General features: G+C 39.1%; 1 long non-coding RNA gene across 1 annotated transcript; it reads left to right on the forward strand.

Annotated features, from left to right (window-relative positions):
- Window positions 1-2162: 2162 nt before the first annotated feature.
- Window positions 2163-15494, forward strand: LOC104678213. Its single transcript, XR_004052475.1, has 3 exons — window positions 2163-2333; window positions 9858-9941; window positions 14218-15494. It is a non-coding gene; the product is annotated as an uncharacterized LOC104678213 (long non-coding RNA).
- The last annotated feature ends 1752 nt before the right edge of the window (window positions 15495-17246 follow it).

The raw sequence follows: 17246 nt of genomic DNA on the forward strand, positions 1-17246 counted from the left end.
AACCACCATCCCATTGTGTGCTCACATGACCTCTTCTTTGACTGATCTCTGACAGAAAGGGAATTCTGGTGTCTCTTCCTCTTCTCATAAGGGCGCCAGCTCTATGGGATTAGAGATCCACCCTTTTGACCTCATTTAACCTTTATCACCTCCTCACAGGCCCTATCTCCAAATGGGGATAACATTGGGGGTTAGGGCTTCAACGTATGAAGTTGAGGAGAACATGATTCAGTCTACAGTAATCCCTAATGAGAGACATCATCATTGTCATTTATAGGAAGCTGAGACACAGAAAGGTTAACCTTCAGATTCCACAGCTAGAATTAGTGTAAAATGCAGGTGTATTTGACTCCTAAAACCCATTTCTCCATCCACTATTCTGAATGTCTCAAACTGGGACCTAAAATGGGGAGGTCTGCACATGACCTGAAATTACTTCCATTACTGGGGGAAGGGAGGATTGAGCAATTTCCTATTTCTATTAAAGTGAATTATACAAACTTGTCATTCTAGGGATGAAAGGTCATCCTAGAATTGCCTATGGGTGATTTCATACAGTTCAACCTAGAATGAGAAATAGGAAATTCAGAAGGGCCTTGCAGGGCTTTCTGACCATGCATCCTTGTCACATGCCCCACTGCACAACTTCCCCAGCTCCTCGATATCACATGGATCTGGAAAGCAGGGAGACCGGACTATGGAGCCAGCCCTCCAGGGTTAGAACTGAGTTTGAATCTCAGCTTGACTACTTACTAGGATCTAAGGTAACATGTTTAATCTCTCTGTGCTCAGTTTCCTCATCTGGAAACAGAAATTATAATACTCCTCCCTCATATGATCGTAGTGAGGACTGAAAGAGTTAATGCATATAAGGAGTGTTTGGGCAGGATCTGGCACACAGCAAATGCTTTATAAGTGTTAGTTGTTATCATCATGATTATTCTTGTCTGAATTATAAGGAAGAGAAAAAGTATGTATCTTAAGAATAGAGGGTTTTAAAAATGTTCCCAAGTTCCTTAACCAACCTGAGCCACCTGTAAATTAAGTACTACGGGATTTCCAGCTCTGACATGTATTCAGGGGTCCTAGAAACTGACATCAGTTTAATACAAACTATTCTAAAATGTCTTGTGCCCTTGACAGGGAGGTCCAAGTACTGGATACTTGCAATGCAATCCAGCAGTGGCCCTGTCTTTCTTACAAAAATGCCCCAGTCACATGATGATGAGGCTAGATCTATTCCTGTCCTCCTTCTCTTCCTCATATTTCCTTCTTCTTCAAGGTCTAAACGTTTATTGAACTGATACTCATGAATGAGTTACTCGACTAGGCTTGCAGGACAAACTTGGCAGGCTTTAGATCTATTTGTTCCTTTCCATCCCCCAAAATCAAATGGCTGCTCCAGGAAAATGTTCCCCTTGTGGCAGGGTCCGGGAGAAAAGAGAGAGGAAAAATTAAAACGACTGAAGGCCCATGTGCTCCAGGAATGTATCCTGGAGATGGGAGTGGAGGGCAGTGGGAGAACGTTGGTAAGGTTAAAATTTTTAAAGTTTCAGGTCCTGTATCTTGACATCCCGAGTATAAATGCGGGTACCAGACATAGCACAAATGTATTCAAAGCCCAGTTACATATACCAAACCAAACGTGCGCTCTTGAAGGGTGATGAGGTAGGGATGAAATACAGGATCGCCTGAGATCTTCCTCTCTTAGGGACCTGCTTGGCTCCAGCTGATTCAGTCGAGGAGGAAAAACCTCCCACTTGCTCCTCTCGGGCTCCCTGCATGGAGAGAGGAGACACACTCCTGCCACCCAGTTGCAAGAAGTCGCCACTTCCCCCTCCAGCCGACTGAAAGTTCGGGCGATGTCTGGGCCGTCATTTGAAGGCGTTTCCTTTTCTTTAAGAACAAAGGTTGGAGGCTGAGCCTTGCCGCGCGGGTGCAGGAAAGTACACGGCGTGTATCGAGAGAAAAAAATACACACACGCAATGACCCACGAGAAAGGGAAAGGGGAAAACACCAACTCCCCGGGTGCTGGGCTTTTTCGACTTTTCCTTTAAAAAGAAAAAAGTTTTTCAAGCCGTAGGTTCCAAGAACAGGCAGGAGGGGGGAGAAGCGGGGGGGGGGGGAGGGGGTTTGCAGAAAAGGCGCCTGGTCGGTTATGAGTCACAAGTGAGTTATAAAAGGGTCGCACGTTCGCAGGCGCGGGCTTCCTGTGCGCAGCCGAGCCCGGGCCCAGAGCCGCCTGCAGCCTTGGGAATGGAGCGGATCGCAGAGCCCCAAGCCGCCCGCAGAGCAAGCGCAGGGAACCAAGGAGACGCTCCTGGCACTGCAGGTACGCCGACTTCAGTCTCGCGCTCCCGCCCGCCTTTCCTCTCTTCAACGTGGCAGGGACGCCGGGGGACCTCGGTGCGAGGGCCACTGCCGGGTGGACTGGCGGGGTAAGGCGGGGGCAGCGCGCACGTGGCCGTAGAGCCCGGCTCGGTCCCGCGCGCGTCTGCGGGTGCCCCCTGGGGACTCAGAGGTGTCGCCTCGCCCGGGACCAGAGATTGCGCTGGAAGGATTCCCCCGGGCCGAGGCGGGGGAAGGAGGGGTGTTCGAAACCTAATACTTGAGCTTCTTTGCAAAGTTTCCTTGGATGGTTGGGGAGGTACCTGTATAATGGCCCTGGACCAACTTCCCTGTTGAAGCCGCCAGAGAAGTGTGTAAAACACACTACAGGGGCAGTGTGGAAAAAAAGACTGCCTTCAAAACTTGTATCTTTTCTATTTTGAAAAATAACTGCAAATCTATTTTAATTTTACAAAGTTAGACTCATAGCATTTTAAATATCAATGTCTTCATTTAACAGAAGTGAAGATGGAGCAAACGCTCAATCAGCGTCTGTATTATTCGCTCCTGTTGTGCCAGGGTGCGTTTTTGCTGAGCGGTTGCCTTTACTCTCACAAAACCCCGTTGGTGTCTGTCCTCCACATTTTATGAGGGAGAGCTGGATCTTTTGAAGTTTGTATCATCTAAAGCAGGTATATTGAGATGACTATGGATAGAAGTTTACCTGAAAATACTGAAGTTGACAGCTGACAAAGATATAAGAATCCAAAGTATGTTAAAAATTAAGGAGCTGGGGCCGAGAAATGAAGTTACTTCACCAGCATCACACAGCAGATCCAGGACCCTGTGTGATTTGAAAAGGCCAAGGTATCTAATGATGCTCATAATTTAGTTTACATTTTGTGTCAAACAGATGAGGTCAAGTGGACATTATGTGTATATTCCAAAGCCAAAATTACTGCTTGTAATCTCCATTCATCTCTCTGAAGAAGTAGTGCCTCTTTTATATGGCTTTAACATAATGTATAATCGAAGTGAATTAGGGCAGCCAAAGTTTTAATCACAGGACTGATCTTTTAAAAACGGGTATATGTAAAGTTAATTGCTTATCTATGTGAACAGTAATATATGCTATAAAAAGTTTTCAAGGCAACTTCCTGCCTGTGGTTTAATTTGATAGTCACAATGATAGGAAATTGGCAGGGTTAGGTGGTGGTATCCACATTTTGCCCATGAGGACTTGTGGCTCAGATAATTTGAGTTTTTTCTAGTAAGGTCACTAGGTCCCTAGTGCACAGCCTGCTTTTAGGTACGGATGTGGGATGGGGGTGTCGGCAGACCACAGGTTTTTGACTCTCAGTTTGGGCTCATTTCCATGACTCCTTGCTGCCTCCCTGATTTCTGTCAAATGACCAAAGCACATTTACTAATTACTTCTGCCGCAAGGACTACTCCTTATTAGGCTGTGACAAGCAAGTTTCCTCACATAGCGGGTCAGCTCACTCTGGCCACAGGACCCAGCTTCCTAACCACACACATTAAGAAAGAGAAAAATTAGCACTGTCTGAAACCTACAACCACTTCAAGGGGGAAGAGTGGTGTTTGCACAAATATCTACTCTTGTTTTAACCTAATCATGTGTAAAAAGTGTAATTCACTGTCTTTACCAAAAAAAAAAAAAGTCATCACAGTCTGCCTGTGCTGGACGCTATGCTAGAGGCTGGAGAGACAAAAGTGAGCAGGATAGGCACCACCCTACCCTTACAAACCCAAAAAGTTAGAGGAAAGGCTATCAGGATGTTACTATGCAATCTGATAGCATTTCAATTTTGGTAACATAAACACTTGAACTAATTAGAATGTGCTACAAATTTTGCCATTCTTTACTTTCCATGTGCCAACATGGAACATTTGTAACCTTCATCTTTCAATACCTCATCTTAACAGTCTTCTATAAATCAAAAAATCTACCCCAAAAAGCCCTAGGTTTTAACTTTTGAAAGTTTTTTTATTTATCAGCTTTTCATGTCATGACTAAGATCTGCCATTCAATTTAAAGGAATTCTTTCATTTTAGAGTAACAGTTATTAAAATCCTTTATTCCTACCTCCTTGAGAATCTAACTGGAAATTTTATATCTTCTTCCCGGAAAATTTTTTTTAATGTGCATCCTCACACACCATTTTGCATTCGGCGTCAGCAGGCTAGAGGCTTCCTTGAACCTCAGTCATGACCCTCTTTGGGGGTCCACTTTCATAATCAGTATTCTAAACGTAGTAGGCATAAATAGCTTGAATAGAGGAAAGTGGTATGTAGACTCTTGGCCTTCACTTGGACTGAGCATCTCTATCCTTAACCAGTTGGTGTCTCCATTTTTGTTAGTCATTGGCTACTGCTTAGCTGAAGCTATTGATTTTAATAGCCTTATTGTTTTGGTATGAGGCTGCCACTCTGCAGAAGCCTAATATTGGTGAAGGAACACCAGTCTAAGAACCGTAGTTTGTTTCTAGTATCAACTCTGCAGATTTCTGTGCCTCATTTTTCTCATCTCTAAGATGGGTAGCTGATGGGTGGCCGGGACTGAATCATTTCTAAAATCCTTTAAACTGATGAAATTCTGTGATTCCAGTGTACCTACCAAGTTCACTTTCATATACCTCCTGAGACACAGCTGGTCTTTAGTAAATTTAGATCCTCTATGTCCAAAGAAAGTCAAAGTAAGTACCACCATAATTCACTATAGAATGTATTTTTGTCTTTCACTAATCTTACTGGACTCAAAACTGTTACATGTTTCCTTAAATTAGATAGAATAAAACAATTGTGAAACACTACTTTTCAAGGAAAAATGTTACAATTTTAAAAGCCTCTTTTTATCCCACCTCTCAGTAGCTACAACTTTCATGTATGAGTTTCATATATATATATGAAAAAATTTTTCTTATCTCAGGCTCTTAAGGAAATGCAATGCTTTTAATATGATCACTGCTGTGCAATTCTCATCTGCCCTGAAACACTTAAGTTCTGTCCATCAATCAATGTCTTTGGGCTTACAATATTCAGAGCCTTAAGCAAAACCAGCGCAAAAGCACATCTGTCCTCAAATAAGCACATCATATGTCTGAGCAGTTCAGCACCCTCACTCAAAGTCCACAGCTCTCAGCAATGTGGAAGAACATGTGATTCCTAAAATCACCACCCTTACACACAGTGACACACTCACCAGAAAGTGAGGCTTAACATGGCTTAAGTTGCTGTAGTTTAAAACAGATTGTGAATATCTCTGCTAATTCTGAGAAACAATTAGCAGAGATATTAATCAATTAGCACAGATCACTAATATCTGTGCTAATTGTTAGGACAGATTAGCACAGATATGGCTACCTTGTGTGAGTAGATAGGGTTAAGGCACTGGCAGAAGGAAAGATTAGTGAAGAATATCAAATAGGTGATTTAATGAAATTGTGAGGCTGAAGTTGTGAGGCTGAAGTTTGGATAAGGTGAAACAATGCCCTACAATGACATTTATGCCAGTTCTCCATAAACGAGTGTTCTACACAAATAATAAGTTCCTGGCTGTCTTAACAAAATGCTATGGTCCTTTGTATGCTCACACAAATAAGGGTTCCAAGCATGGGAAACAGGTGTCAGATTGCCCAGGTGGGCAACCCAGCCGCATGCTCCTTAGCCACTGATTAACCTTGTGCAAGTTACTTCACCTGCCTGCGCCTCAAGGCCCCCCCATGTTTCAATGGGGAGGGTGTAAATACTCATTCCTAAGGTTGTGAGGAGGAATAACGGAGTTAGTATACATCAAACACTTAGGTGCTTGGCACAGAGGGAGCCCTGTGTGTTTGCTATTATTTTGTTTCAGTGGATGATCTTGTGTATTATAAGAAATCAATTTGGAAGGTGAGATACAAATGCAGTCTGAGAAAGTAAAGACATTTTAAAGACATTTTACTGTGTCACGAATTTTCAGAGATCACAATGACACGGTAAAAAGTTGTTTGGTTTTTAGAATTTTTGTTTCAGAATGCATATCCTTCTCCTTAACCAAACGAAAACTACTAAAATACTTCTGAAAACTATTTCCAAGAAAACATTTTGGTGTATCTTTTAGCAGTTACTTTACAACTTAAAAATTAGGATAAACCAAAGAATTATTTTAACTTGGCTTTTACCTGCTTGTAGATAACCTCTAATTTATATAATGGTTCAATTATACAGTGGTAAATGTATCTGGGCTTGTACTTTTAAAATAGCAAGTGTAACATGTGATCGATGTAGGGTACTTATAAAGTACTCACTAAGCACTGATGACTGATGTCATTAGTATCACGGCCATCATTCACTGAACCCTGATTATGAGGCTGGCACCCAACTAAATGTTTTGCATTGTCACTTCATCTTCACAAGACTTTCTGAGTAGGTTATACCTTTATCTCCATTTTCAGGGAAACAACTAAAACTTAAAGAGGTTTATTAACTTGCCAAATACCACACAGCTAGTAACACTGGTGGGGTATGGAATGGAACCCAGGCAAGCTGAAAACAACAGAACAATGAACACTCCTGCTTTTCAATTAGATTTGCTAATCATTAATATTTGCCACATTGGCTTATCTTTCTGTGTCCCTACCCATCTCTCTCTCTATATCTATATGCAAATCTGGCATCTAACTTCTAGATGTTTCAGCACGGATCTCCTAAGAACAAGGACATGGTTCTATGCAATGAAAACATATGATTATAGCATCCAAGAGTGGTTTTTAAAATCCGGGATGAAACTTAGTTTTTACCCACAAGTCCAGATGATGATTTCTACCAGTATTCTCCAGCTTTACTTTATACTTGACAGACTGAGATCCAAGCCTGGAATCTTCTAAAAAGGGTCCACTGCCAATCTGGAATGCCAACAAATCTTATTAATATATCCCCACATTTGTAAGCTTCTACTAAATTCTCCAAGAACCTGCATATCGGTTAAGTCCTGAAATGCTCCAGTGCCAAATAAAAGCCTACTGTGCAGAAAGAAATGCCTTTGGAAACTCTCAAACATTTATTCAAAAGTATGTAGTGAGTATCTGTCAGCTGTATATCCAGCACTGAGGGATATATATCAGTCTCTGCCATCACATACACCTCAGCACTAAGAAGAGACGCATGAAATAATTACCATCCAGTGTGATAAGTGCTCTGACAGAGGATGGAGAGAGGACTAGCCACCTTGGGGAAGATAGACAAGCAGGGACCCATCAGGCGATGAGGAGAAACCAGCCTCCAGGAGTGTGCTATCTGAGAGTACAAGATAAGGAAGGCAAAGAGGACAGGTCCATACTTGAACAACTTGAAGTAGGTATATCTAGTGCCTAAGAGTGTGTATGGTGACATCTTGTGGAGCAGCGATCATGACCCTCATTTGGTTTGTTAGAGCATTGGGTCAAATGCCATGGGAATGTAACATGTAAATGGTCTTTGCCTTGTAACACAGGGGATCCCATCCATTAAGAGTGAATTTTTAAAAAGGCAAAACCAAACCTTTTGTTTACAGAATTTGCTCTATTTGCCTTAAATAGTTTTTAGCACACAAATTCTTCCTTGCTTGGGGCCACTATGGTGTGTGGAAGCAGAAAAAGATAAACTGTAGCTTACAGAAATAGAAAAGCAATTTTGTCCGATGATACAGACATATGGATATAAACAACAAACAGGTAACACATAATAAGTTCCAAATGAGGCATTTTGTTGAAATTCAGTGTTAAGCATAAACAGTGAACTCAAATGCACAAAGGAGGCCTCATGGAAGAGTGACAAAATACTCCAGAGCAGATAACAGCCACCCTATTTTCTGTTCCCTGGAGTGGGGAGAAAAGACATCAAAATCGAATTATAAATTTTAAAAAGTATTAAATTTCTCTTATGGAAATATGATATTAAGAAGTTTGTTAGACAAATGGAAAACGTTTTGTGGAAACAAGAAATAAGAAAGAATGGCCATCACTTAAAGCAACAGAATACATCTCTCCCACTAGCTCTCCCCTCCCTACCCACAGCTTTATTCACATTTGTTCTATAACATTTCAGCACAGTTCAGACCTGCCGCTGAGCCAGTGTGAGGTCAGGGTGTTGAGGAAGCGAGTCCCCGCAGTCAGACTCCAGCTGGCTGTCATCCTGCTTCTGCTTATTCCACAGAATCAGTCTGGTGGGGAAGAGGAAATTCCTAACCTTTTTTTTTTTTTTTTAACACATCTTCATCAGAAAAGTGACAGCACTAATTACTGTCCATAATAAAACTACTGGGAAGGTAACTTAGCTTGTTCCACAAAGTCATTTCAGTAAAAGCTTCCTGGTTCTAAAATTGGGAAAAGCAGGATAATCCTCTAAGGCTGCCATTCTTTCTCTTTTGTGCATTTACAACTAAACAGTCACTGATACACATTTCCACAGTGACTCTGCAATATCCACACTGACTTTCTTCTAAGACACTTCAAAAATCCATCACACCTTTATGTGTTAAATATCACTATTGGCATATATCTTTAAAAACATTTATTTTCTTAGTTCTCAAAATACAGAAAAGAATGTTATGCTATTTTGTGTGCAAACTGCTATTTTCAATAAGGAGCTCTTAATTGAGAAACAGTTGCTATTTTTCAATAAAGAACTCTCAATTAGAAATATCAAGAAGTGATGTTAAGTTTTTATGGAAGTAAATAAAATATCATGACATGAAAAGTTTATAATTTTTCCCGTAGCAATGGCTTATTCAGGGAATTTTTCTTATATCTAAAGTTAATGATCTGAAAAGTGGTAATCTTATCATTCACCAAGATTTCAGGATGTAAGTTATTCCTACAGAACAATCCATTTTTACCTTTAAAGATGAGTTTGTGTGCTTCAGAAGATGTGACCCCAGTTGGCCACCATCTCAATCAGTAGTAAGTCACACCATCAATCCCCTATTAATGATGGAACTCATGTGAAGTTAAGAGGAAACATAATACTCTTTACCTCATTCCCTGGTAGCAGAGCAGTTGACTCATCTTTAACGTCAGTTACTGAGATGTAACACAGAATCATATTCTACAGAAAATATGTGATAAACTTTACACAAATAAATACACTTTAGAAAGGCAGTCATTTGGATTCTTTTTGTCAGAGAACACTGCAAGTCTTCAAGAATCTCTGAGAAATTAAACACTTTATATGACATTTTATAGCATGTAGAGAGGTTGAAACTCAGAGAACTAAAACTCAGATGATAGTCTACATACTTAATTTGTTGCTGCTTTATGCTGTACATGAAAAGTGTGAGCTTAAATTATAAATAAAAAACTACTGAACTATCAAACTATTTGGAGTACATCCTTATCTTTCCTCTAAATTACTCTTTTTTCCCATTAACATCTACCTATCCCAGGTCCTCTCTCCTCAGCCCTTGATCTCTGCTTTCAAAGATGACTAACTAACCTAATAAACACATCTAAGGCGATGTGTCAACTTCAACCCAACCCTCTTTCCCCAGATAACTGTCTGCATTTCAAGAACAACCTACCAGAGACCTTACCTGTCACCTTGGCTCTCCCACCCAATGGAGATGGCTCTAATGGTAAGGAATTCTGTCTTAAGTAACAGGGAGGGGAAACACTCTGACAGATGCAGAGTTTTCATAGAGGCAGGTTGTTGGTGCATCATGTGGGCAGCCACTTGCAACTTTTGACCCTGCCTCAAAAGGTAACGAAGAAATCGTTGTTATTCTAAAGATTATGACAAATCCAAAGTTTCACAGAATCCTGATTTTTATATACTTGCATTAATCACTGCTTATTTCCATGACATAAACCCAAACTGCAGCTGCAGAATATAGAGAATCAGAATAAATTCTGATAGAAAAGCCAGATACTGCTTCCACATATGCAAGTATATGCTAATTGCTTTTAGCAAATGGATGCAAATAGGAATCAACATTATTCCATCTTAATGATTATGTTTTTGATTGGTACACATAAATGTTAGTGGGAAAATATTTAGAGGAAGTTTAGACCTAAACTAAATCACTTCAATTTTCAACAACATAATTACATTTCACCTACTAAAATGGCTTTGGACCTAGAATTTGTATTGCTACATCAATATAAGATGACTTTCGGTAAAAACAGATGTACATTTGATTTGTAACAACAAATTGGTAGTTTTAAATTATTTGTATATTTCAGGGTAAATAAATTTAGAGCTATCCCACAGTCGCTTTGGTTCTGAAATTTGACCGCTGTAACTTTTTTTAAAGAAAACTGTATGGTGTGCAGTTCCTTTGGTTGCAAATATTAAATGGTTGGTGCTGAGAATAAGCAGCAATATAGAAATATACATAATTGTAGAAGAATATAACCTATGATTTAGACATAAAACGAGATCCTTACAAGATAAAGAGTTATGGAGATGTATGCTAATGATGGTTGTACAACATTATGACTGTTTAATACAGCTGACCTGTACACTTAAAAGTGGTTAAGATGGCCAGGCACGATGGCTCACGCCTGTAATCCCAGCACTTTGGGAGGCCGAGGTGGGTGGATCACAAGGTCAGGAGATCGAGACCATCCTGGCTAACACGGTGAAACCCCATCTCTACTAAAAATACAAAAAATTAGCCGGGCATGGTGGCGGGCACCTGTAGTCCCAGCTACTCAGGCTGAGGCAGGAGAATGGCGTGAACCTGGGAGGCGGAGCTTGCAGTGAGCCGAGATCGCCCCACTGCACTCCAGCCTGGGTGACAAAGCGAGACTCCGTCTCAAAAAAAAAACAAAAAACAAAAAACAAAAAGTGGTTAAGATGTTAAACTTACATTATGTTTACATTACATATTTCACCACAATAAAAAATTTTTGAAGGAAAACCAGAACTTTAATGACAAACTTAGGACATATTATGCTCTGAATATATAGTTTCGATAACGTCTTTCCTGGCAAATCAACAAGGTAAGAATAAAAGGATATTCTGAAATCTTTTTTTTTCTTTGGAGATGGAGTCTTGCTCTGTTGCCCAGGCTGGAGTGCAGTGGCACAGTCTCGGCTCACTGCAACCTTCTGCCTCCCAGGTTCAAGCGATTCTGCTGCCTCAGCCTCCTGAGTAGCTGGGACTACAGGCACGCACCACCATGCCTAGCTAATTTTTTTGTATTTTTAGTACGGGATTTAACCATGTTGGTCAGGCTGGTCTCGAACTCCTGACCTTGTGATCCCCACCTCAGCCTCCCAAAATGCTGGGATTACAGGCGTGAGCCACCGCACCTGGCCAGATATTCTTAAATCTTATGCTAACACCCCACCCTGCCCCCGAAAAAATGTCCTTCGGGAAAGCATAATCTAAGGAAAAATTTCCCAAAGTGCCACCTTCAGCTTCATTCTTACTACAAGAGGAAGAATTGCCTGTCATATAATGAAAGATACTTGGTGTTATCATTAATCTGGTCTACACAGTGCTTCCTCTTGGTAGATTTTTTACCCACTGTGAGAAGGAATGATTTTGATACTCAGTGTGTAGTAATTCTGTTAAGAACATTTAACTTGGAACCTATGCTACATAGTAAAGCTTATACTGACAATGGATATTTCATGTGGTAGGCATAAGTATTGTGGCGTGAGGGGAGGACTGGAAGTATATCTGCAGAACTACCTAGTCAAAGACCCCAATCTAATTTCTAATGTATAATTCATATAAATCCTTCTTGTATTGCTACACATTAAACATTATGCTTGTTACATTATTGGTTAGCACTGTCACTACTGATTGTCAGGCTTATAATTGTGTATAATTCTTCCCCTGCCACTTTACCAGCTGGTGGCCACACTGATTCCAGAAAGAAGTACTTCATTTCTTATTACCTCATGAAAGCACCCTCTGCCCAGTGCCTTGGCTAACAGACTGGCCTTTGTTGTCTACGACCACTAATTCCCACTCAGGCACATAGCAATTCTGTTGCTGGTTGCTTAGCCCAGTCAAAAACACTGGAAGTGGATGTAGACTCCACACTGATGGATGAACGACCTTCTGGTCATTTTACTGTCCTTAAAAGTCTATTTTTAAATTGAAAAAAATATACATATATATATTCTGGGGTATGTTCTCCTTTATTCTGTTCATTAATGTTTTTCATCAATCACTGTGTTTTAAATATGACCTAAGGTTCTACAGTATATTTAGACAAACTTCTCATTTCTCTGCAATATTAGGAATTCATCACGCCTGTATGACAAGGTTGTGTTTGAGAACAAATGGGGACCTGTGTGACATGTTTTATTTCAATATACATTTAGAGTTTGAACCAATAAAAAAGCTATTAGAATTTTTAATATATATAACACATTATCAAAAACACTGTCGCTTTTCTGAGTGCTCTAATCAGGCATTCAGATGTATATTTAAAAAGAGGGAAAAGCCAATCAGTATACTAAATATATTTATTTTAATACCTGTGCTCATATGTTACCTTTAAAGAACAGGAATAAAATTTATGGGTAGAATAGTATGCAAGCAATTTACCTTCAATACAAATTAAACACATCTTTTTAAGAAAAGGGTGAGTTATCTCGACTGGGGAGGCACTAACGCTAGATTATTAATATGTATTTATTAATATGTATTATTAATATGTATTACTGTGACCAGGACCCTGTAAGGGGGGATAAAAGTCCTTATTTTTACAATCTTTATTGACTGAAATTCTATAAAATGAATTGAATTCCTGAAATGACATCATTTAATCCAAATTTTTTCATCATCAACTAATTCATCTCAGAAAACAGTAAAGTTTAAAAAAAATACTATCAGTAAGAATGATATATTTCCTTGGTTTGGAAATTTCCAAACCACGATATTCTGCCCCGTCAAAATATATTCACTGGGGAATTTTTTACTTCATACGTTTCTTTTGAACTTAGTCACATTTTTGTATCTAGCTGGTTTCATTATTAAATAAAAGAAAAGGTGATTCCCCTCTTGTACTGCAGGAGACCACATACTTGAATGATACTCTAACTTCTAGGTTCTGCTATAGTAACACTGAAATCAGAAACCTGTGGGAGAAATGTCACTTTATCTGAGAGAGTAAAATCTGACTCTAAAAGGAAGTAGCAAATTCATCTTGTTCTTTTTTTTAATCAACCCTCTGCCTAAGACAAGTAGTTTGAAACACAGAGGACTCTTTAAGTCATACTTCCTTTATGTAGTCAAAACCAAAGCCACTGGGTATTGCTTTCCCCAAAGGAATCTCTAAATAGCAGACGGGGACATTTTCAGATAGATTCATTTGTAGGCAAACCTCCATTGCTTGTATCGTATTTCCTGAAAGAATAAAGGTAAAACTTCAACTATTTATTACAGAATGAAAAATTCAGCCTTAACTCTACCTTTATAAAACAGGTTAATTGGGTTTTAATTTTCATAAATCATAAAGGACCATTTTGAATATTTGGGCCTTTAATTGTCTAGCTCCCAGATGAAGTACAAACCAGAAAAAAAACAAAAAAAAAACTGTACTGTGTCAGAATGCAAGCTTCCCTCTTTGCATTTTGGCATTTGGAAACGCTGAAGAGTGGTTTTTGTTTTTGATTTAAAGAAGATGATACATATGTGTACCTGATTCAAAACTAGAGAATAGAATTGAAAACATAATTTTCAAAAAGTTTTCAAATATGCCTAAAGGTAACAATGTCATCTTTTAATTGCCAATTTCTCTACCACTTTCAACAAATTACTTCCACGGATTTAATTAGCTCCTTCCTTTCAAGAGAAAATGGACTAGTTTCCTTTCAGATTTACTATATTCTGTCACTCCAGCTTTATAACCGCATGTGCATACACAAACATTTCTTTCTCTCTTGCAGGTGGCACAAACCAGGAAGGGGAAATCTGTGGTTTAAATTCTTTATGCCTCATCCTCTGAGTGCTGAAGGCTTGCTGTAGGCTGTATGCTGTTAATGCTAATCGTGATAGGGGTTTTTACCTCCAACTGACTCCTACATGTTAGCATTAACAGGGTATGATGCCTGTTACTAGCATTCACATGGAACAAATTGCTGCCGTGGGAGGATGACAAAGAAGCATGAGTCACCCTGCTGGATAAACTTAGACTTCAGGCTTTATCATTTTTCAATCTGTTAATCATAATCTGGTCACTGGGATGTTCAACCTTAAACTAAGTTTTAAAAGTAAGGTTATTTAAAAGATTTATCAGTAGTATCCTAAATGCAAACATTTTCATTTAAATATCAAGCCCACGTTTGTTTTTATCATTAACATAAAATGTATTCCTGTCATTCTTAATTGCAGGTTTTGACTTGCTCAATATAATGTTCATAAATACCTTTGATTCAACTGTTAGAAATGTGGGCTAAACACAAATTTCTATAATATTTTTGTAGTTAAAAATTAGAAGGACTAGTGACCTCCAGTTATATCATGGATTGTCTGGCAACATTTTTTAAAATACTTAGAAACTGGTACTTTCCCCCATGTAACGATTTTCTGTTTAGGCAACTTCAGTTTAGAATTAATACTTTCATTTGACTCTTAAAGGGAAATTGAAAGGCTATGAAGCTGAATTTTTTAAATGAGATATTTTTAACAAGTAGCAGGGTAAATAACATCTGAGAGCTAGTGAGATATTGTTTCCATACAAGATACAAAGATTTAATTTAAAAAGTCATATTTGAAATGAAGTCCCAAATCTAGGTTCAAGTTCAATAGCTAAGCCACATAACATGGTTGCGCAAGCTGAGAATCTACCTTTCCACTTCTAAGCCTGTTTCTTCATCCATGAAATGGGGATAATGCTTTACAAGGTTGTTGTGAGGTTTAGGTGAGACACAGAATATTCTGTAAGATAATCAAGTGCTCCATCCATGTTATAGTTGGGTTAATCCAAGAACTAGTCACCCTACTTTGTTAGAGAAGAGAAAAGCTAATGATTTAATTTGCAGGCTTTTTAAGGTTTGGGTTTCTATGCAGTTTTTCTAAATAACCATAACTTACAAACATGTAACCAAATGTAATTGTTAGTATATTTAATGTATACTTGTTTTAACAACTCTTCTCAACATTTTGTCAAGTTTATTCACTGTAACCAAATAAATCTCATGAGTCTTTACTTGATTTAAAATAATTTTTATGGCCCATTTTCTTTTGCAAAGTACAAATTATAATTTCAGAAGATATCTGCCAAAAAAAGACAATGGAAGAAAATTATGAGGATACTAAGGGGAACATTCCTGACTCCTAGGACACAGTATTCTCATGTAAGAGTACCCATTTGGCTTTGCCCCACTTTCTGTTCAAGTTGTATGTGCTGCCAATACAAATTCCTTCTCCTAACCCGTGGAATGAGCTTATGGCTCCATGGAGCTTCCATGTAGGTAGAACATACTCAAGAGAGTTTCTTCAGGCCAGGCATAGTGGCTCACGCCTATAATTCCAACACTTTGGGAGGCTAAGGCAGGTGGATCACTTGAGGTCAGGAGTTCCAGTCTACCCTGGCCAACATAGTGAAACCTCGTCTCTGCTAAAAACACAAAAATTAGCTAGGCATGGTGGTGAGTGCCCGTAATCCCAGATACTCAGGAGGCTGAGGCAGGAGAATCACTTGAACCCAGGAGGTGAAGTTCACAGTGAACGAAGATCGTGCCACTGCCCTCCAGCCTGGGTGACAGAGTGAAAAAGTGTTTCTTCATTTTATCTGCCACTGTATATCTACAAGAGGATTCCTTGCTTTGAGTCCTAGTTCTTCAAAATCCTACTTGCTGCCTGAAGACACAAAGTCATAGAACATTAGGGCTGGAATAAACTATTGTAGTATAACCTTCCTGCTGTTACAATAAAAAGCTATGAACATTACAAAGGCACTTGAAGAAAATCTGTGCTGGGAAATGCCTTATTTGAAGAGCATTTGAGTATACTCCATGAAGCCTAAGATAGTTAATCTTCCTCTAAGCCTCAATTTCTTCATCAGTAAAATGATGAATATATTTCATATTTCATAGGATGTAGGCTTAAATGAAATCATGCATGTGAAAAGCACAATGTCTATTATGCATTAAGTGTTAAACACAAACTTTCAAACTTTTACATTTCAGTCATTTAAATCAAATGATCTACCACAGATCTCCCCAAGGACACTCTAGCTCCAAACTAACTATAATCCCGTGGTGACAACCCAAAGAACCAGGGTTCCTGGGTTTTCTCTAATGCCCAGCCCTCCTAGGCTTCTGACTGCCTATCTCCTCATCGTAGAGGGATTCCTCCTGACCAGTCATTACAAAAATTCTTGAAGCATGAGTAAGACTGAGTCTGTGTTTGGATTGGAGGAATGGGTAAGTAACAAGGTATACATATGTATGTGTGAGTGACTGAGAGTGTGTGTGTGTGTGTGTGTGTGTGTGTGTGTGTGTGAAAGTCACAAACTAAGGATGGTTTTTAAAAATTGCAAAATGTTAAGAGATTTATCTAGGACCTGACCCGCTTGCCCAGAAATTTACGGAATTCAAGACCAAGCCTTTCATATTCACTGTCATCAGTTAGATGGACCCAATAGCTAAAAAATTAAGGAGAAAAAAAATGGAGGAATATGACAAAAAAAGTCAAGTCAGAGGACTGAAGAATATATACAGAACATAGAATACTAGAAATTTTCTGAAAATAGATGATAGCGAATACCTCAAGAAAGTGAGGAAATGTAAAGAGAAAAGGGAGCTTAAAGAAAAATTGTAGAGTTCATAGATGGGACACAAGCACAAAAAGCTGGCTGAGCATGTGGTTCTCTACTAATAACAACTGGAAAACAGTGAAACTAGCAGGAAAAACTTGCACATAAGAGTTTAACTTTCCACTTTGGGTTTCAAATTCTCCCATAGCAATAAGG

This window comes from Rhinopithecus roxellana, chromosome 13 (assembly GCF_007565055.1).
Source record: "Rhinopithecus roxellana isolate Shanxi Qingling chromosome 13, ASM756505v1, whole genome shotgun sequence".
Lineage (NCBI taxonomy): Eukaryota > Metazoa > Chordata > Mammalia > Primates > Cercopithecidae > Rhinopithecus > Rhinopithecus roxellana.